Here is a 22,497-nt window from a genome sequence, read left to right as displayed (position 1 = left end):
ATATGATGCAGTGAAACCTATTTAGCATGAATAATACAAGAACTCCAATCAAATTCACGTTTTCAAAACTCAAAATATTAATAATAAACGAGTCTTTTTTTAGGATGCATTTTATAGAGATTTGAAGGTGTTTACTGGGTCACATTCAGACATTCAACGGTGTTTATTGGGCCGGCGACAAAATACGATTTTCCTAATGAGATCAATAGAGGATAGTATCCTGAGGTGTTGACTACCTTTTTTTTAGTTTTTAACCATATATCTAAATGGGTGGGAGGAAATATATATAAATCGGTGTTTATCAGGTCGTAAAGTTGAAAGCATCAAAATGACATGTAAAACAAAATGTAGAGCAGTGAAATTTATTTAGCATGATTAACACAATAGCTCCAATCAAATTCACGTTCGCAAAATTAAAAAAAAAAAAGAATAAACGAGTGTTATCTTAGGATTAATTTCATCTTTTATAGAGAGTTAAAGGTGTTTATTGGCTCACATTCAGTCGTTAAACTTATGGATAACAGCCTACATAAGCTAACTGAGTAATAGGTATAAAAACATTTTAGAAGACAGCCAATAAGTTTATGACTTTAAACGAAAGAAGGTCCTATTACCAATATCACATTTTGCGAGCGAAATCTGCCAGCGACAAGCGACCTGCTAAACACATTTACGTATCTAATTCGAGTTTTATAACGATAGGTTCGACGAAGAACAGGCTCTCTTTTCGTTACCATCAAGAATAAGCCTGGCTCTGTATTTTATGAAATTCAGTAAACGCGTAGAAGTGTTAAAAGAAATAAAAATATTTCAATATGTCTTCATTCCAAAGTTACTGGAGACTAAATTACAGTACAAACTGTAATACAAAATACTGTAGTTTTCAGTTCATAGGAAATCTTTCGAAAAATAATTGGTTATTTATTCCTCCAGAAAACTTAGCTAAATGAAGTTAGCCAAATACTTAAAGGCAACGAAAAGATAGCCTGTGCTTCGTAGAACTTATGGATAACAACCTACATAAACTAACTGAGTAATCGGTGTAAAGAAATTATACCTATTGGTTGGAAATTAGCTTTCTTATACCATACATCACTTTTATTTTGTTATGCAAAGAATTTTTATGTACTTTTTAAAACAAAAATGTTTTTTATATATGTAAAGCTGGTTATTGGGTCTTTTATATGTATTTACTTGTCGACCCAATAAACAGCTTTCTATCCATCACTGATCTTAGGTAAAGCGTAGATTATCGGGTCCTAAGTATTAAAATTACATTTTTCTCTAAATGTGGCTTATACATAATAAATTAGACTTAACAAATATTTATGTAATTACTTGAAAACTATATGTAAAGTGCTATTTTTAATATGTAAAGATTTTTTGCAGATATAAAAAATCATTATTTTTTACAGTAATACCCAGGATATATTTTCTGTTGTAAATTAGCCTTTTTGTACCTTACATCACTTTTATTTTGTTATGTAAAGAATTTTTACCTCCCTTTTACACCAAAAATATTTTTTTTACATGTGAAGGTGGTTAATGGGTCTGTCATATGTATTTAGTTGTCGACCAAATAAACACCTTTATATCCATCACTAATCTTCGGCAAAGCGTAGTTTATCGGGTCCTAAGTATTAAAATTACATTTTTCTCTTATTGTGGTTTATACATAATAAGTTAGACTTGACAAATATTTCTGTAATTATTTGAAAACTCTATGTAAACGGTTAATTTTAACATGTGAAAATTTTTTGCAGATATAAAAATCTTTATTTTGTACAATAATACCAAGGATATATTTTCCGTTGTAAATTAGCTTTCTTATAACTTACATCACTTTTATTTTGTTATGTAAAGAATTTCTACGTACTTTTTAAACCAAAAATGTTTTTTATACATATAAAGGTGGTTATTGGGTCTTTCATATGTATATACTTGTCGACCCAATAAACTCCATTATATCTATCACTCATCTTATGTATGTAAAGTGCTAATTTTAACATGTAAAGATTTTGGCAGATATAAAAACTCATTATTTTATACAATAATACCAAACTTATACTTTCCGTTGTAAATTAGCTTTCTACACTTACCTTACATCACTTTTATTTTGTTATGTAAAGAATTTTTGCGTACTTTTTAAACCAAAAACGCTTTTTAACATATAAAGGTGGTTATTGGGTCTGTCATATGTATTTACTTGCGAACCAATAAACACCTTTATATCAATCATTCATCTTAGGTAAAGCATAGTTTATCGGGACCTAAGTATTAAAATTAAATTTTTCTCTAATTGTGGCTTATACATAATAAATTGGGCTCAACAAATATTTCTGTAATTACTTAAAAACTCTATATCAAGTGCTACTTTTAATATGTGAAGATTTTTTGCTGATATAAAAAATTATTTTTTTATACAATAATACCAAAGATATATTTTCCGTTGGAAATTAGCTTTCTTATAACTAACGCCACTTTTATTTTGTTGTGTAAAGAATTTCTACTGACTTTTTAAACTAAAAATGTTTTTTATACATGTAAAGGTAATTATGGGGTCTAACATATGTATTTACTTGTCGAACCAATAAACACCTTTATATCCACCACTCATCTTAGGTAAAGCGTAGTTTATCGGGTCCTAAGTATAAAAATTACATTTTTCTCTAATTGTGGCTCATACATAAGAAATGAAACTTAACAAATATTTCTGTAATTACTTGTAAACTCTATGTAAAGTGCTACTTTTAATATGTAAAGATTTTAGCAGGCATAAAAACTCATTATTTCATACAATAATACCAAAGTTATATTATCCGTTGTAAATTAGCTTTCTTATACCTTACATCACTTTTATTTTGTTATGTTAAGAATTTTTACCTACTTTTTAAACCAAAAATGTTTTTTTACATGTAAAGGTGGTTAATGGGTCTTTCATACGTATTTACTTGTCGACCTAATAAACACCTTTATATCCATCACTCATCTTAGGTAAAGTGTACTTTATCGGGCCCTAAGTATTAAAATTACATTTTTCTTTAATTGTGGCTTATACGTAATAAATTAGACTTAACAAACATTTCTGTAATTGCTTGCTAACTCTATGTAAAGTAATAATTTTGAAAATGTGTACATTTTTTGCAGATATAAAAAATCTTTATTTTATACAATAATGCCAAGCATATATTTTCAGTTGTGTATTACCTTTTTTATACCTTACATCACTTTTATTTTGTTATGTAAAGAATTTTTACATTCTTCTTAAACCAAAAATATTTGTTATACATATAAGGGTGGTTATTGGGTCTTTCATATGTATATACTTGTCGGCCCAATAAACTCCATTATATCCATCACTCATCTTAGGTCAAGCGTAGTTTATCGGCTCATAAGTATTAAAATTAAATTTTTCTTTAATTGTGGCTTATACATAATAAATTAGGCTTAACAAATATTTCTGTAATTACTTGAAAACACTATATAAAGTGCTACTTTTAATATGTGAAGATATTTGCAGATATAAAAAATCATTATTTTATACAATAATACCAAGGATATATTTTCCGTAGTAAATTAGCTTTCTTATACCTTACATCACTTTTATTTTGTTATGTAAAGAATTTTTACATACTTTTTAAACCAAAAATGTTTTTTTACATGCAAAGGTGGTTAATGGGTCTTTCATAGGTATTTACTTGTCGACCCAATAAACACCTTTATATCCATCACGCATCTTAGGTAAAGCTTAATTTATCGGGTCCTAAGTATTAAAGTTACATTTTTCTCTAATTGTGGCTTATACATAATAAATTAGACTGAACAAATATTTCTCTAGTTACATAAAAACTCTATGTAAAGTGCTACTTTTAATATGTAAAGATTTTTTGCAGATATAAAAGATTATTATTTTATACAATAATACCAAAGATATATTTTCCGTTGTAAATTAGCTTTCTTATACTTTACATCACTTTTATTTTGTTATGTTAAGAATTTTTACCTACTTTTTAAACCAAAAAAGTTTCTGTTACTTGTAAAGGTGGTTAATGGGTCTTCCATAGGTATTTACTTGTCGACCCAATAAATACCTTTATATCCATCACTCATCTTAGGTGAAGCGTAGTTTATCGTGTCCTAAGCACCAAAATTACATTTTTCTTTAATTGTGTCTCATACGTTATAAATAAGACTTAAAAAATATTTCTGTAGTTACTTGAAAACTCTATGTAAAGTGCTAATTTTAATATTTAAATATTTTTTGCAGATATATAAACTCATTATTTTATATAGTAATACCAAAGTTATATTTTCCGTTGTAAATTAGCTTTCTTATACCTTGCATCACTTTAATTGTGTTATGTTAAGAATTTTCACCTACTTTTTAACCCCAAAATGTTTTTTTTACAATTATAGGTGGTTAATGGCTCTTTCATACGTATTTACTTGTCGACCAAATGAACACCTTTATATCCATCACTCATCTTCGGCAAAGCGTAGTTTATCGGGTCCTAAGTATTAAAATTACATATTTCTCTTATTGTGGTTTATACATAATAAGTTAGACTTAACAAATATTTCTGTAATTACTTGATAACTCTATGTAAAGGGCTAATTTTAACATGTGAAAATTTTTTGCAGATATAAAAAATCTTTATTTTATACAATAATACCAAGGATATATTTTCCGTTGTAAATTAGCTTTTTTATAACTTAAATCACTTTTATTTTGTTATGTAAAGAATTTCTACGTACTTTTTAAACCAAAAGTGTTTTTTTTTACACGTAAAGTTGGTTACTGGTTCTTCCATAGGTATTTGTTATGTTAAGAATTTTTACCTACTTTTTAAACCAAAAATGTTTTTGTTTTACTTGTAAGGGTAGTTATTGGGTCTTTCATACGTATTTACTTGTCGACCCAATAAACACCTTTAAACCCCTCACTCATCTTAGGTAAAGCTTAGTTTATCGGGTCCTAAGTAGAGAAGCGTAGAGATCCTCAAGGAAGAGTTGAGACACGAAATATTTCAAATATGATTGGTGCCGCTCTACCGGAACTAGTTAAACTATTATGAGTTTTGATTGACATGAGTTGGCGCTATTTTTGAATCACAATTTTATTTTTAGGAGGATTTAATACAAAATAGAGACAACACTCAAACAAGAACCTTATAAATGATTGGGAAGATTATTTATTAAGGGTAGGGAAAAATAATATTCACTTTAAAACACATATACTTCAAAATTTTCAAAAATAAAACAATTATTAAAAAATAAAACTGTTTAAACTTTTTGCGCCCCATGAACATACCAACGTTCCGGTACACAGTAAAAAAAATTGCTCAAAATGGTGCCGAAATCAATATCATTTTGATATGCAACAAAAATGATACGGAATTTAAGAGCATTTTGATCGGCTGAAGTGAATGATCGAATTTTGAGATCATGATGATCTAATACGGTATCATGTATGATGTCAAACCAATATGGCTGATGTTCTCACAATACTTTAGCTCATTTTCAAACTTTTTATGGTTTCTGATCATGCAGTGTACTTGAAAAATTAAAAACTAACGAAATCTGATATTAAAAAAATATCACCTGTTATGTGTAGTTGTTACTTGCGTGCGGTTAGATAACACTTTTAGGCTATTTCGTTATGACACCGGCGCCAAGAATTGGCGGCCATTTTGTTTAGCCTGACAAATGAACCAAAAAATGAGATCAAATTGATCCGAATGGAAAATCATTAAGATCTTGAGAGTCAAATGATAAAAATGCTAAAAATGCTCTGCAACAATATTGATCCTTGTTTTTACTGTGTACAGCGCCGACTATTGGAGGGGAAAACGTGTCTCAACAAACATGTCTCTCAAATTTGATCCATTTCTTCTAATTTTTAACCAATGTCTATTTGTTTTAACAATTTTTATTTGCTTACGCGGTTGTATTTCGATAAATAAAAAAATTAAATAAAGTAGAACACATACAATTATTTTTCTGAATGTATATTGTATAAAAGGAATATATGTACTATTTTTTAATTTTCTAGTATGTCATCTTGATATTCATAAAAGAGCAAGCTTTTGAGACTTAAATCGTAAAAATATGAATAATGCAATAATAAATCTACTTTTATAATTTCAATTTTATTATGACTTTTATAATTTATTTAATAATGCGTCAAAGGAGGATGTAAGCCACTCATACTCAATTTGAAAGAAATTTTGAGGAAAAAGCAAGAATTAATTGTATAAACAATAACATAAAGCTTTTAGCATAATTTACTACCCCTCTAAATCATTTAATATTATGTATAACTCAGAAAATATGATTTTGAATGAGTTTTTGGGAATGTAATTATTTAAACAAATCATATTTGTTGAAACTATTAAAAAATGTTTAATTTATTTTTTCTACATACTATACAGTCAGAAACATAATTGTTTGTATTCTATTTTGTTGCATTCTTTTATTTATCAGAAAAAAACTGCTTCGAAAATGAAATATGGTTTAAGCAGATAGAAATTTATTAAAAATTAAAATAAATGTATCGGAGTTATGTAATTATTTAACAAAAAATAGCATGGGATACCAATTTGAAAAAAGTGGGCATCTGTGGCTCAATTTTATAAATTTTAAGATTAAAAGTGAATAATTGTTTAAATAATTGCATAATGTTTTTAGAAAATTTTACTACTTCAAACAATGACAAACAATTACATTTCAATCAAAAAATGTAGTGTTGAATTTTTGGGACATGTTTTGAGCGCTGCAGGGATGGTGAGGGTGGGTAGGACATAAAAGTTATATTGGCGTGGTTTTATTTCGTAGACACACCTTTTCAATCCCTAAAAAGTTTGGCACGTTTCGATAAAACCCTGGAACATGAGTTCAATTTTTCTAAAATTCATAATTTAGCCATATTAATTGAAAGGGATTTTGAATTGCACGGTGGCACGTTTTAATATTCGAATTTCGAAAAAAACTACGAATTTTCTTTCTTCGGAAATGAAAACTATTGGGAGAGGGGGTGGGATATCTTGCCTTGTAGCTCAAAAATCGTTTTCTGGGCCTCCCTAATAGGCACGTTTCTATTTCTGAAATAAATACTATTAAAATGAGGAAATCAAATTTTGAGATAAGAAGATCGTTTCAACTCACCTAATTAATCTATGATAAATATATTGCAACTTATTTTTGCTTATTTCATTAATACTTTGCTTCCTCATAGGCAAAAAATAAATCCGGTTCTACTAGTAATTATAAAATAAAAAGATATAATTGTCAGGTTAGAGCTTACAAGAAATTATCATTGAAATCTACGTTGACATTTGAAACCTAACTAGCATCTGAATCCCCATGTGTAGAAATGAAATTCTTATCCATCAGTTTATCACCATTCTCGATTTCATCAATATCTCGACCCTCTAAAGACTCTGGAACTTGCATTTCGGGTTTCATTTTGTTTATTTATTTTCATCATCTGCATTACTAGCTACATAATGTACAATATATACAATCAATCACATAGACTAAAATCTGCACAATTTTTTAAATTGCCGCTAAAATAGCATGTTTTCAAACTCGTGGAGTAGTACTAGGCTTTGGCATATTGTTAATTGTATTATAAACACAACTTTGATAATAACCAGGAATTTTATCAATAAATAAAACACTGTATATGATAGTAAGGCAATTTCCCTAAATTGGAATTAGGTGACGTTGCAATACCTGAACCGGTCTGGCTCGGGTCTGGGCCATGGAATTATCCCGATCTTGGCCCATACGTATTCAATCTACCAGAGTCAGATCGGTAATCGGGAAAATATATGTCGATTTCTGCACGGAAAAGGGTGGTCGTTATTTTTTTATTCCTGATTTTTTTGTCTCGCCCCCCCCCCATATTTTGTTTGAATGACCAAAAAAATGATTCGACGAAAAAAAATGTTTCATTTACAATATGGCGGATCCCTAAATTTGATCAAAAATTACAATTTCTACAAATAATAACAAAATATCGTCAAATTCTGACTCATTATTTCCTTGTTCTTCAAAACATGTCTATCTTACGCTTTGCGTTCGGTGCGAGTATGCGAGTATGTTCTTCATGTTCAGACCACTGAAAATGTTTTTGATTTCAAATAAAAAAAAAGATTTATTCACTTAAGGCTGTATTGTTCTTAAGGAACACATTATCCCTGCTGAAAAAATATAAAGAATCGGAAAGGCCTCTTTGGAAAGATTCAGAATGGTTTCGGAAACAATAATTGAAATTCATCTATGAATGTGTATGTGTATGTAATAGTTCTAAATTTAAACATTTTTTTTTAAACATGATAGTTTTCTCCGAAAAGCAAACTCTTAACGATAAATTCAAGGAAAGCAAACAGTTAAAACATGTAGAATGTTTAAAAATTGAAGTTTTGTAAAACACAATGTCTGAAAAAATATTATAAGAAAACTTTTAAATCTTACTAATTATAGAAATAAAAAATAAAAGGGGCCATAACTGGGCCAGATCGCGCCCCTATTTTGGATGCCCAGATCTGGGCCCTGTCGGGTAGGGCGTTTTATTTACGGTCTGGCGCTAGACAGAATACCATAACGGGGCCACATTTTTCCCGATCGGGGCCCGAACGGCGCCTCACTAAAATTTCTGCACGGGATTAGGGCACTGCGTCATTTATTCGAAAACAATTAGGAAGGGTTCAGAAAGAAGTAAATCGAGTGGGACACTTCGTAAAAGTTCGGAAAGGCATCGGGAAGCTTCAAAGCGAAAAACTGTTCGGAAAGAAACGGAAGCAAAGTTCACATAAAAATCGGAAAGGTACTTTATTTCTGGTTCTTTCCAATTCTTCAACTAGGGATCATCATAACATTCGCTATCGATTTTCGGCGCTCACTGCATAATATATACAAATAAATAGTTAAAAGGACGATTAAAAAATTATATTGTTGATTTACGATTGGACCTTCAAAAAAAGGTTTGACGGCAGTTTTTTTTTTTACTTTTTAAATGCACAAATTCTATTGTTTTGACTTTTTTCCTTACTTCGATGCATTTGGCTCAAAAATAAGAGTAAAGATATTCCAATATATTTCTTCATATATAAAAAAAGTATTCCTCCTACACAAAAAAAGGTTTAGAGGATAGTTTATAGGTCTTCTTAAAAGCAACAGTTTTGATATCAGAATTGTTTGCCGTATCTTGCGTTATTTGGTCCAAATTTTGAAAGTTTGATTTTTCGACAAAATTAAAAAAGTTTCTATCACAATCTTGTAGGGCTTTTAGGAAGAAAAGTTTTTCTTTTCTTGACTTTTGTCCATATCGTGCTTTTTTAGCTTAACATTGTCATGTTCGTCTCATTTTTGAGTTTTGTAAATTATATGACTCTGATAATTTTTTTTTTATTGAAAAAAATCATTAGGTTAAATTGCTGAACTTTCTGACTAGTAGGAACAGACGTACATATAATATAATAATATAATTGGCTGTTTCACGGAATTTTTCCTCCCTTACAGGCCTTAAAACAATGTACACAGGTCATTCCAATCGTACAATTCCTTCGAAAGTGATTGTGTTTACGGCGACGACAACGACGACAACGGTAGGCAGAAACTGAAGTAAAATCCATTTTTTCTCAATCAGTGAATCCGAATACATCGAGATTTAATGAAATGTGCAAAAATCGAGTTTTGCATCAAACCAATACCTTCTCATTTAGATGAGAATGTAAAAATACATCTTTACACTTTGAAAATCGGGGGCATACAACAGTCATAGGTACTAGAGATCTTTTAGGGAGAGTTGAGACACGTTTCCCCCGCCAATAGTCGGCGCTGTACCGGAACTTTGATATGTTTATGGGGCGCAAAAAGTTTGAACAGTTTTATTTTTAATAATTCTTTTGTTTATGAAATTTTTGCAGTATATGTGTTTTAAAGTGAATATTATTTTTCCCTAACCTTAATAAATAAACCTCCCCAATTATTTATAAGGTTCTTGCTTGAGTGTTGTCTCTATTCTGTATTAAATCCTCTTCAAAATAAAATTGTGATTTGAAAATAGCGCCAACTCATGCCAATCAAAACTCATAAAAGTTTAACTAGTTACGGCGCAACGGGGCCAATCATATTTGAAGTATTCCGTGTCTTAACTCTCCCATGAGGATCTCTAATAGGTACCTATCGCCAGCAAAGGGAGAAATGCTCAATTATTACTTTTTTTCTAATTTCTTAAAATAAAGTAAAATACTCCTAGGTATGTGGATTGAGCTTGTACTTTTATGTATTTATTTCAATAAATTTATTGATGTATTCATTTCTTTTCAACGGATCTGCGTTTGTGTAATTTTAAAAATCGCGCCAACCTCAGTGAACCAGAACATAAAATGGTGGCAGCCTACAGGGTTCCCACACTGTCCTTGGACACTTTGTAGGAATGCTCAAACGTCAGCGCCATCACCGTCGTACCTCTGAAACAGATCGCGTGATTACGCGAATTTCTCTTGACGAAAGTTTTGACAAAGCTTACTGATGACGAAAATATTGTAAACATAAATGAAGATGATTATATTCATGAAAACTTCAGCTCTGCTTACTGCACTAAATATAGTTACAAAATTATGACTTATGGAATAAAAAAGAGTTCATATTCAAAAATATCTTCCTGACATTACTTAAAATTGGCGAAGTTAATAATTTTATATTTGATGAACTCTCTGAATTTGCTGTTAAAATTACCTGTTCTTCATTTTTTCAATTGCAAGTAATTTTGACAGTAACTTTGAAAAAAAAAATTATAATTTGCTGTCAAGAAATCTTACTTTCGAAAAAATTGCATTACAGTATTTTTGCCTGAAAGTCCCAAACAGTTTCGTGCTGTCAATAATTTTATCATGTATTCATACTTCAAATCAAGGTAACAAAAAAATTGAAAGCGTTCAAAATTCATTACTTTTGCTTCGTAAATCAGTTGGCAAAATTACACATTTACAATCTAGTGGTGTAGAATTGAAGGTAACTCATACAGGTGGTTATTGGGTCTTTCATATGTATTTACTTGCCGACCCAATAAACACCTTTAAACTTTACATACATCACTCATCTTAGGCAAAGCGCAGTTTATCGGGTCCTAAGTATTAAAATTACATTTTTCTCTAATTGTGGCTTATACATAATGAATTAGACATAACAAATATTTCTGAAATTTCTTGAAAACTCTATGTAAAGTGCTACTTTTAATATGTAAAGGTTTTTCGCAGATTTAAAAAATCAGTATTTCATACAGTAATACCAAAGATATATTTTCCGTTGTAAATTAGCTTTCTTATACCTTACATCACTTTTATTTTGTTATGTAAAGAATTTTTACATACTTTTTAAATCAAAAATGTTTTTTATACATGTAAAGGTGGTTGTTGGATTTTAATATGCATATACTTATCGACGAAATAAACTCCTTTATATCCATCACTCATCTAAGGTAAAGCGTAGTTTATCGGGTCCTGAGTATTAAAATTACATTTTTCTCTAATTTTGGCTTATACATAAGAAATTAGACTTAACAAATATTTCTGTAATTACTTGAAAACTCTATGTAAAGTTCTAATTTTAATATGTAAACATTTTTCGCAGATATAAAAAAGCATTATTTTATACAATAATACCAAAGATATATTTTCCGTTGTAAATTATATTTCTTACTCCTTTCATCACTTTCATTTTGTTGTGCAAAGAATTTTTACGCACTTTTCAAACCATAAATGTTTTTTATACGTATAAAAATGGTTATTTGGTCTTTCATATGTATGTAATTGTCGACCCAATAAACACCTTTATATCCATCACTCATCTTAGGTAAAGCGTATTGGGTCCTAAGCATTAAAATAACATTTTTCTCTAATTGTAACTTATACATAATAGATTAGACTTACAAAATATTTCTGTAATTACTTGCTAACTATATCTAAAGTGCTAATTTTAACATTTAAAAATTTTTTGCAGATATAAAAAGTCTTTATTTTATACAATAATGCCAAGGCTATATTTTCCGTTGTAAATTAGCTTTCTTATACCTTACATCATATTTATTTTGTTATGTAATGAATAGTTGCGTACTTTTAAGCCAAAGATGTTTTTTATACATATAAAGGTGGCTATTGGATCTTTCATATGTATTTAGTTGTCGACCCAATAAATACCTTTATATCCATCACTCATTTTAGGTAAAGCGGAGTATATCGGGTCCAAAGTATTAAAATTACATTTTTCTCTAATTGTGGCTTATACATAATAAATTAGACTTAACAAATATTTTAGTAATTACTTGCCAACTTTATGTAAAGTGCTAATTTCGAAATGTAGAAATTTTGTGCAGATATAAACATTCTTTATTTTATGCAATAGTACCAAGGATATATTTTCCGTTACAGATTAGCTTTCTTATACCTTACATCACTTTTATTTTGTTATTTAAAGAACATTTACGTACTTTTTAAACCAAAAATGTTTTTTATACATATAAAGGTTGTTATTGGGTCTTTCATATGTGTATACTTGTCGACCTAATAAACTCCTTTATATCCATCACTCATCTTAGGTAAAGCGTAGCTTATCGGGCCCTAAGTATTAAAATTACATTTTTCTCTAATTTTGGCTTATTCATAATAAATTATACTTAACAAATATTTCTGTAATTACTTGAAAACTGTATGTAAATTGCTACTTTTAATATGTAAAGGTTTTTCGCAGATATAAAAAATCATTATTTTATACATTGATACCAAGGATATGTTTTCCGTTGTTAATTAGATTTCTTATACCTTAAATCACTTTTATTTATTTATGGTAAGATTTTTTACGTAAATTCTAAACAAAATTTTTTTTATACATGTAAAGGTGGTTATTGGGTCTTTCATATGTATATACTTGTGGACCCAATAAACTCCTTTATATCCATCACTTATCTTAGGTAAAGCGTATATAGTTTATCGGGTCCTAAGTATTAATATTACATTTTTCTCTAATTGTGGCTTTTGGATAATAAATTAGACTTAACAAATATTTCTGTAATTACTTGAAAACTCTATGTAAAGTGCTACTTTTAATATGTAAAGATATTTTGCAGATATAAACATTCATTATTTTCTACATTATTACCAAGGATATATTTTCCGTTGTAAGTTAGCTTTCTTATACCTTTCATCACTTTTATTTTGTTATGTTAAGAATTTTTACGTACTTTTCGAACCACAAATGTTTTTTATGCATATAAAGGTAGTTATTGCGTTTTTCATACGTGTATGCTTGTCGACCCAATAAACTCCATTATATCCATCACTCATCTCGGGAAAAACGTAGTTTATCGGGTCCTAAGTATTAAAATTACATTTTTCTCTAATTGTGGCTTATACATAATAAATTGGACTTAACAAACATTTCTGTAATTACTTGAAAACTGTATGTAAAGTGCTACTTTTAATCTGTAAAGGTTTTTTGCAGACATAAAAAATCACTATTTTTAACAATAATAACAAAGATATATTTTCCGTCGTGAATGAACTTTCTTATACCTTACATCACTTTTATTTTGTTATGTAATGAATTTTGACGTACTTTTTGAACCAAAGATGTTTTTTATACATCTAAAGGTGCTTATCGGGTCTTTCATATGTATATACATGTCGAACCAATAAACTCCTTAATATCCATCACTCATCTTAGGTAAAGCGCAGTTTATCGGGTCCTAGGTATTAAAATTACATTTTTCTCTAATTTTGGCTGATACACAATAAATTAGATTTAACAAACATTTCCGTAAATCAAATTTTTTCCTGCAACCGTTAATTTTCTATATAAAAAAATAAATAAAAAAAGTGTCCAATTCGACAAAACGGGCCTCACCAATCGCGTCGATGCCCTTATACGGTCCATTTCGATATTGAGTTAATCAAATGTGACATTTTTTAATATCATATATTTAAAGATATTTTCGAGAGGAAAGATAATAAAAAAGAAAATCAAAAATCGTGTGTCCGGAAGTGGGTCAAATCACACCAAACGTTGCCCTGAAATCATGTCAATGCACATATACGGTCCATTTTAGAATAGAAATAATCAAATGTGACATTTTTAAATCTGAGATTTTCAAAGCTATTGTCTAAACAAATGAAAAGAAAGAAGAAAATCAAAAATCGTATGTCCGGACGTGGGTCAAATCTGATCAAACGTTGCCCTGAAACCATGTTAATGCAAATATACGGTCCATTTTAGAATAGAAGCAATCAAATGTGACATTTTTAAATAGTAGATTTTCAAAGCTACGGTGCAAACAAATAAAAAGAAAAAAAATCAAAAATCGTGTGTTCGGACGTGGGTCAAATCTGACCAAACGTAAAAACATAAAGCAATTAGACGGTTTCACACTAAATTATTTTTTTTTAAATACTTCAACATTTAGAGGTTATGCTTCACATGATTTATTTTGTTGTTACTGAACTGATTAGTGAGAAAGTCCGAAACCACTGATTAATCAGTGAAATGTCTAACTACTATTTCAATTAGTGTAATTTTCACTGATTGATATTTAGAGAGCATATATTTTCCAGTACATTATTTCACTTTGAAATATATTTTGCTCCATTGGAAAATATAATTTTGCTTATACGTATAATATAATATATTTCAAACTTTTATATTCATAGTTTTCATGGGCAGGACAGTTTACGTTCAATTTAGGGCAGCCCCAAGATGACTACTTAACCGAGGGACTCAGTTCGGACCTGAAAAGGTAAAGGTTCTTGACCGTTGTCTCGAGTGGGCCCACTTCGACCATGAAAATCCGTCTTTACGATTTTTTTACTATCCGCTTCCTTATCTCAAAGTAAGATTGCTAGTAGGTAACATTAAAATCTCCACTACTTAATCCCTTTAATTTTATTATTGTGGGAACGTGCTTCTGGCGACGAAAAGTGTCCAGAAGTTTTCCATAGTTTATTCCTAGAATGAATAAATGACTTTTCAAAGCAATAATAGGTTTCTGCGAAAGAAATTTAATTTTTAATGCAAAAAGATGAATTTTAAACCAAAAAGGAATGAGCTTTAACAAAGTTGTGGAATTCTATATCAAACAGTTTATATGTTTTTCGAAACAGATAACATTTTTCTCAAAATAGATCAATTTTATTTTACTTAAAATTAATCATATTGGTCTGGTGGAATATTAATTATAATTGGCTAATTAACTTTTGATTATATAAACAAATCATTATTATCATTTCATTATGTTTAATTGTTTAAATAAGTTTTTTTTCGTTTTCTTTTCCTTAAAAATGATTACTATTGGTCTAGTGTAAAATTTATCAACATTAGTTCATTCATTTTCAATTATTTAGACAAATGGAATTTGTTTAACTGATTTCGATTGGATTTTTATTGGCGTAAAAATTATTAATATTGTTCTAGTGGAATGTCTATTGTCACTGGTTAATTCATTTTTAATTATTTAAACAAATGGAATTTGTTCAAATATATGTTTCTTTTTAATTTGTTTTTTTCCTTACAATTATTACTATTAGTCTAATGGAATATTTATTAACATCACTTCATTATTTTTAATTGTTCAAACAAATGGAATTTGTTTCAATAATTTTTCTTTAATTATTTTTTTCCCTTAAAAAAGATAACCATTGGTGTGGTGGAAAATTTATTAACATTAGTTAATTCATTGTCAATAATTTAAACAAATGGAATTTATTTAAATAAAAATGATAGCTGCGTCTAATCGTCCCGAAAAGGATGCATTTTATCTAATTTATCCTTTTAACTAAACTTAAATTACCATAAATGTTAGTCATATCGAAAATCGGGAAAATTAACCTATTTTCTCCATTTAGCCAATACTTATGAAACAATGCTTATGGTGCACTTATAGTTGATAAAATTCAGTGATTTTCAGTCCTCGAGCCTCGCACTATTTTCCAGCCTTATCACCATTAAACTTTTATTTCAATATGACAGAAAACACTAATTCCTGTTAATCAATTTATACGGTACTATGTATACAGTACTATACTATTTATACAGGCGTTGGAAAAGGGGCAGGGGTGTGATCTTACATTATTTCTGTGGTCAGTCACAGAGGGCATTTTTATTATAATTTAGAATTACAAAATATATATAATAAAAAAGAAACAAGTCATTGGCCTTCGCTTTAAATTTCGTTTTTCAACAATTTAAGTTATATGTTTCCCAGAAACTATTTAGTCATTCGCTTGTTACTTTCGGGGTTTATTTCATTCTTAAATTTAATTTGTTAAAATCTTAAGGGCATTTATTATTAGAATTTTCAATTAAAAAATATTTAATTAAAACGAAACAAGTCATTTGCCGTCGCTTCAAATTTCGTTTTTCAAAAATTTTTATTTTAGTTAAAAGTAACTGTTAATAAAAATTTTAATATTTCAAAACATTGATTTTTAACTTCCCAAGAAGAGTTTTAGATGCAAATAATCTCAAAAAAATCCCAGATTTCGTATTTAAACTCTTAATTCGCTATTATAAGAAATTTAAAAAAATTGATTGGTAACTTTTAATCCCCATTAAGTACTCCATGTCACAATAAACCCTCACCGAGAAAAGCTAACACAACCGCACTCCACGCAGGAGAACCACAGCGTTGACGAACAGACCCCGGTAGGCCTTGTTAATTTTGAGATGTAAGAATTTTTAGATTTGAATCTTAATCCCTTTAGCGCCAAACGCTTGACAAAGAAAGCAGACGTGGTAGCCTGAACCTTTTTGGCGGCAGCAGGTACTGCCACGAGCCTGGCAACGAGCCAGGGCCGCCGCGCGACAGCAGTTTTCCGAAAATTTGATTATATCATTTTCGGTAGAGAATTGATATTTGAAATTAAAAATGATCTTTTGTAGTTAAAATTTCAACAATTTTTTTTAAAATACACATATTTCGATAAAAATTCCTTATTTTGGTAGGAAATTAGTCGTCTTGTTTGAAAATTCATCTTTGTGATTAAGAAAAAAACTATTAAGTTGCACATTCCGCTTTATTTTGTTAACAATTAAATTTTCTAACTGATAATGTAACTATCCCACTTTTTGTGGAAAAAGTGAAATTTAGCATTAACAATGTATAATTTTGGGTTGAAAATTCAATTATTTGTTTCAACCATCGTTTTTTGTTATATAAAATGAATCTTCTTAGTTAAAAATACATCTATTTGCTTGAAAGTTCAACTATATATCATCAAGTGCATCTTCTGTAGTAAAATTTTTATTAATTTGTTAAAATTTAATTTTTTGTTGTTAAATATTAATTCTTTTAACTAAAAAGGAATTATCCTATTTCTGGTTTTATACATTTATATTTTTAATTACAAATTTATTTTGTTTAGTAGAAAACTCCACTATTTGTTTGAAAACTGATGTTTTTGATTAGGGCTTAACTATTTTGTTAAAAATTGATAAAAAAATTAACTGCACAATTACAGGATGAGAAAGTATATTTTTAACTTGAAATTAATTTTTGCATTTGAAAATTCGTTTTTTTTTTAGAAAGTTAGTTCAAATCTTTTCTTATTTTGAGGATTCAACTATTTTCTTGATTTTGTTTGTTTGTTAAAAATTAATTTCTTCAAGTGAAATTTTAATTATATCATTGCTGGTTGAAAACTAATAGTTTTTTTTAGAGAATTAATGTTATGGTTACAAAATTAATCTGTTTTTTTTTTATTATTCTTAACCTAGATGGCCAAATTCGATTTTTTTGTCTTAGATCGAAAAAAACGTCTTGCATAATGTACTATAAAACAAAATAAATAACAAAAAATTGTCGATAGAAAGATTTGAACTAGCGACAACCAGGTCGTCAGACTGGCCCTTTGCCACTAGACCAGTGGCGCAAACTTGAAAGAGCAGAGCGTAAATAGGTTGACATTTGGCAGGCCCGGCTACTGTCTCATAATTTTTAAACAAGGGCCCACTCACAAAGAAGCCGGGACACATATCTATTTGTTAATAAGAAATATTTCGGGTTCCAATCGTGGTTCCATACGGACTCCGTCTTTATATTTTCGCACATTCTGGCGCAAACCTTTCAAAATTAAGACTCAAACCATCCACCACAGTAATTTTGTGATTGACAGTTCTATTTAGTTAAAAAAAGTCAAAATGGACCGTATAAGGACACTGACACGATTGTTGAGGCACGTTTTGTCGAATTTGACACTTTTTTGATAATAGAACATTAATTTGTAGCTTTGGCTTCACACCTCGTGAATACAGTGTGTCGAAATTGGTATTTAAGGGCATGCGACACAGTGGAATTCCTACATTACCAACCTCTTTTTTCTATGGTTCAAAAAATTTTTTTTTGAACCATAGAACTTTTTTTGTAAATGAAATATCGAACTCAAAATTTCAGGAGAGCATTAGAAGACATTATCCTACGTTTATGTACTGCATTTGAATCGAAATTTGGCAAAAAATTTGAGAAATAATTTTTTATTTAAATTCCGATTCAAATGCAGTACATAAACGTAGAATAATGTCTTCTTATGCTCTCCTCCAATTTTGAGTTCGATATTTCATTTACCAGAAAAGTTCTATGGTTCACAAAAAAATTTTGTTCAATGGAAAAAAGAGGTTGGTAATGTAGGAATCCCACTGTGTCGCATGCCCTTAAAAAAGCAGAAAAATATATATTTTTAAAATAGAAAATAAACATTTGTGGGAAAAAAATTGATTTCCTCTCACGTCTTTTTAAAGGCAAAATTGAAAAAACCCAAAGTGAGGCTGTGTTTTTTAACCTTCCCCTCCATTACTGTTTAAAAAAAAGTTTAAAAAAATGAAATGTTAAAAAATATATTATTTAGTGTGAAACCCTCTAATTGCTTTACGTTTTTACGTTTGGTCAGATTTGAACAACTTCCGGACATAGGATTTTGAATTTTTTTGCTTCTTTTTTTCCTCTAGACACTAGATTTGAAAATCTCATATATAAAAATGTCACATTTGATTGTTTCTATTCTAAAATGGAGCGTATATGTGCATTGACATGATTTCAGGGCAAAGTTTGATCAGATATGACCCACGTCCGGACATACGATTTTTGATTTTCTTTTTTCTTTTCATTTCTTTAGACAGTAGCTTTGAAAATCTCATATTTAAAAATGTCACATTTGATTATTTCTATTGTCAAATGCATGGTATATGTGCATTGACATGATTTCAGGGCAACGTTTGATCAGATTTGACCCACTTCCGGACATACGATTTTTGATTTTCTTTTTTCTTTTCATTTCTTTAAACAGTAGCTTTGAAAATCTCATATTTAAAAATGTCACATTTTGTAATTTCTATTGTAAAATGGACCGTATATGTGCATTGACATGATTTCAGGGCAACGTTTGATCAGGTTTCACCCACGTCCGAAAATACGATTTTTGATTTTCTTTTTTCTTTTCATTTCTTGAGACAAGAGCTTTGAAAATCTCATATTTAAAAATGTCACATTTGATTGAATCTATTCTAAAATGGACCGTATATGTGCATTGACATGATTTCAGGGCAACGTTTGGTGTGATTTGACCCACTTCCGCATACACGATTTTTTAATTTTCTTTTTTATTATCTTTCCTCTCGAAAATATCTTTAAATATATGATATTAAAAAATGTCACATTTGATTAATTCAATGTCAAAATGGGCTCGGGGTCGGTTCCCGGTAGGGGAACCATTCGGTTCGGTTTTGATTCCTCTAGAATCAAACTGAAGGGCCTATGACAAAGCCACCGAACGCGTCCTCGGGTTGCGGATAGAGGGTCCCTTTACCAAGGGCTTCTGCTGAATATGGTTACAAAAATAAATAGGCAGTCGCGGACAATTGTCCAGGGGTGGTCCCGAAGGAATTAACCCCCAAGCGGAGGTGTGAAAACCGTGCCGAAAGCTGAATGGCTTCTCGTGGGAACAACAATGACAACACCAAACATAGTTGTAGTAAGTGCGATTCAAAACAACAGAACGCGCAGGGCTCCCGACAATAGGTCGGCCAACAATCGACCAATCTAGAGCTGGGGGAGCCAATGAAAATGGATTCAATGCGATGGATCGGCGGGATCTCGCAACCTTCGGGTGGACGGAGCGACTGAATCATGACTTTCTAGAGTGCTACGATGCGAGTGTGGCCCGTGAACGGGGTTACATGGCACGGCTGCATGCTCTGTGGTGCGAGAAACACCACAGCTAGAAGAAGCCGGCCACAGAGAAAGAGAGGCGACACTAAGACCAACCGCAGGCAGGCATCCAATAGATGAAGAGCGATGCTTTACGACCCGGAGAAACATCAACACCAAGGTTTCTCTCAAGCCTAAAGATCTGGCTGAAATGGATGACGAGCTTCGTCGACATTTTTCTGTAGAATCCGACCTCTGGGCTATCAATTATTGCGTGTATAATGCAGTGAGATCTTTGGCCGATGCGAACCGTAAAACAAAACCAACGGCTGATCATAAGCCCAAAAGGCGAATGCATCAACTTGCCATAAAGATAGGCTTCGCAAGACAGTAAGCGTCCCGCATTCAGTATGTGATTGCCTACATCACATCAGGCAGGAATTTTACCGCCAAGGTTCGAAAGTTCGCGCGCGAACTCCGGACCCGTTATCACACACTTAACAAGTCAAAGCTGCTGACCATCAGACAGCATATTGTTGAGAGAATACGGATACTATCTGACGCTAAGAGAAGTCTAGAGCGGAGGGAGAGGTGGGTCAGAGATAATCAACAGTTTCTCTCTGACTCATCTCGACTCTTCCAAGACCCTCCAGTTACTGTCGAACATCAACCCAAACCAGAGAAGGTCGAAGTATTTTGGAGAGAAGTCTACGAAGTTCAGCATAGAATGGACGAAGACTCAGAAAATATAAAGAGCTTCAAGGAGTTATGTGTTGTTCTCATAACACCTGATAAAGAATGCCCATCCATCACTATCGAGGAGGTGAAAAAAGTATTAAGAGGGATGAAGAACTATTCCGCACCGGGACCAGATTGTATCAAAACCTTCTGGTGGAAGAAGTTTTCTTCAACCCATTAGCATTTGGCCCGTATTTTCACCTCATATTTGAAGTCGGAAGAGCCGATTCTAGAGTAGTTGGTGGAAGGGCGCACAATACTTCTGCCGAAAATAGGCAACTTAGCTGACTCGAAGAATTACAGGCCAATAACTTGTCTGAACACGCTTTATAAGATATTCACAGCTATCATAAATGATAGGATTGTTCGGGCAATTGAACCTGTGTGGCAAGAAGTGTATGAACAACGAGGCTCAAAGAAAGACGTAGCCGGATGTTGGGAGGACCTGCTCATCGCTGTATGTGTCTGCAAAGATGTAGCATTCTACCAGCGTGACCTATCGATGGCCTGAATTGATTATCGGAAAGCTTTCGATTCGACATACCATAGACTTATCATCTGTCTTTTGGAAATCTTAAAGGTTCATCCGCGAATAGTTGGGTGCATAGAGAGATTGATGCCGCTTTGGAAAACCAGATTTACCCTCTCATCTGGAAAAAATCGTGTGACAACTAACAAGGTCACCTTTCAGAGAGGTGTCTTTCAGGGCGACACCATGAGCCCACTCCTCTTTTGCTTTACATTATTGCCACTATCTCTAGCACTTCGCCATTCCGACGGGTACATGTGCGGCAAACCTGCAGATCGAAAGTACAAGGTCACTCATGTATTTTACATGGACGATCTTAAGATCTATGCTAAAAACAGAGAGCAACTGTATCTATCCCTGGGGATTGTCAAATGATATACTAAGGAAATTGGAATGGAATTTGGGTTAGGCAAATGCTCTAAGTCTTATTTGAAGCGAGGAAAACTTAACGGCATCCCTGAAGATCCTGAGCTCGTTGATAGAAGCGCCATATGACACCTTTGCGCTGGAGATACTTATACATACCTGAGCGTGCCACAGAGCCGTATTCAGGATGTGACATTTAAAAAGGATACTCTCCGAAGCACGTACAAACGTCTTATCTGACAGATTTGGTCTTCCGAACTGTCGGCGAGGAACAAAGTATCTGCAACGAACATGCTTGCCGTCCCGGTACTGCTCTATTCATTTGGAGTAGTTCCATGGACGAAAAAGGAGCTCACATCTCTTGATATCGGGACAAGAAAGGTTATGCACATGAACAAAAGCATGCATCTTAAGTCATCCGTTCCGCGACTGCACATCTCACGCCGTCAAGGGGGTCGCGGAATATTGAGTCTTGAATGTCTCCGCAACAGGATTATTCTGGATACAGCACATTGAATCGCAAATGAAATAGACCCTCTTCTTAAAATGGTCAGGAATCACGAAGAATTGGGCAAAGGAGCATTTCTGTACAAAGCAGCGGAGGAGGCTGCTGAAACACTCAGACTTGACTTCAGTATTAGGGGTGAGCAAAATGCATCAAATCTTATCT

The sequence above is a fragment of the Belonocnema kinseyi genome, chromosome 9 (assembly GCF_010883055.1).
Source record: "Belonocnema kinseyi isolate 2016_QV_RU_SX_M_011 chromosome 9, B_treatae_v1, whole genome shotgun sequence".
NCBI classification, from domain to species: domain Eukaryota; kingdom Metazoa; phylum Arthropoda; class Insecta; order Hymenoptera; family Cynipidae; genus Belonocnema; species Belonocnema kinseyi.
The sequence above is the reverse complement of the archived record's forward strand: the minus strand, read 5'-3'. Positions refer to the sequence as shown.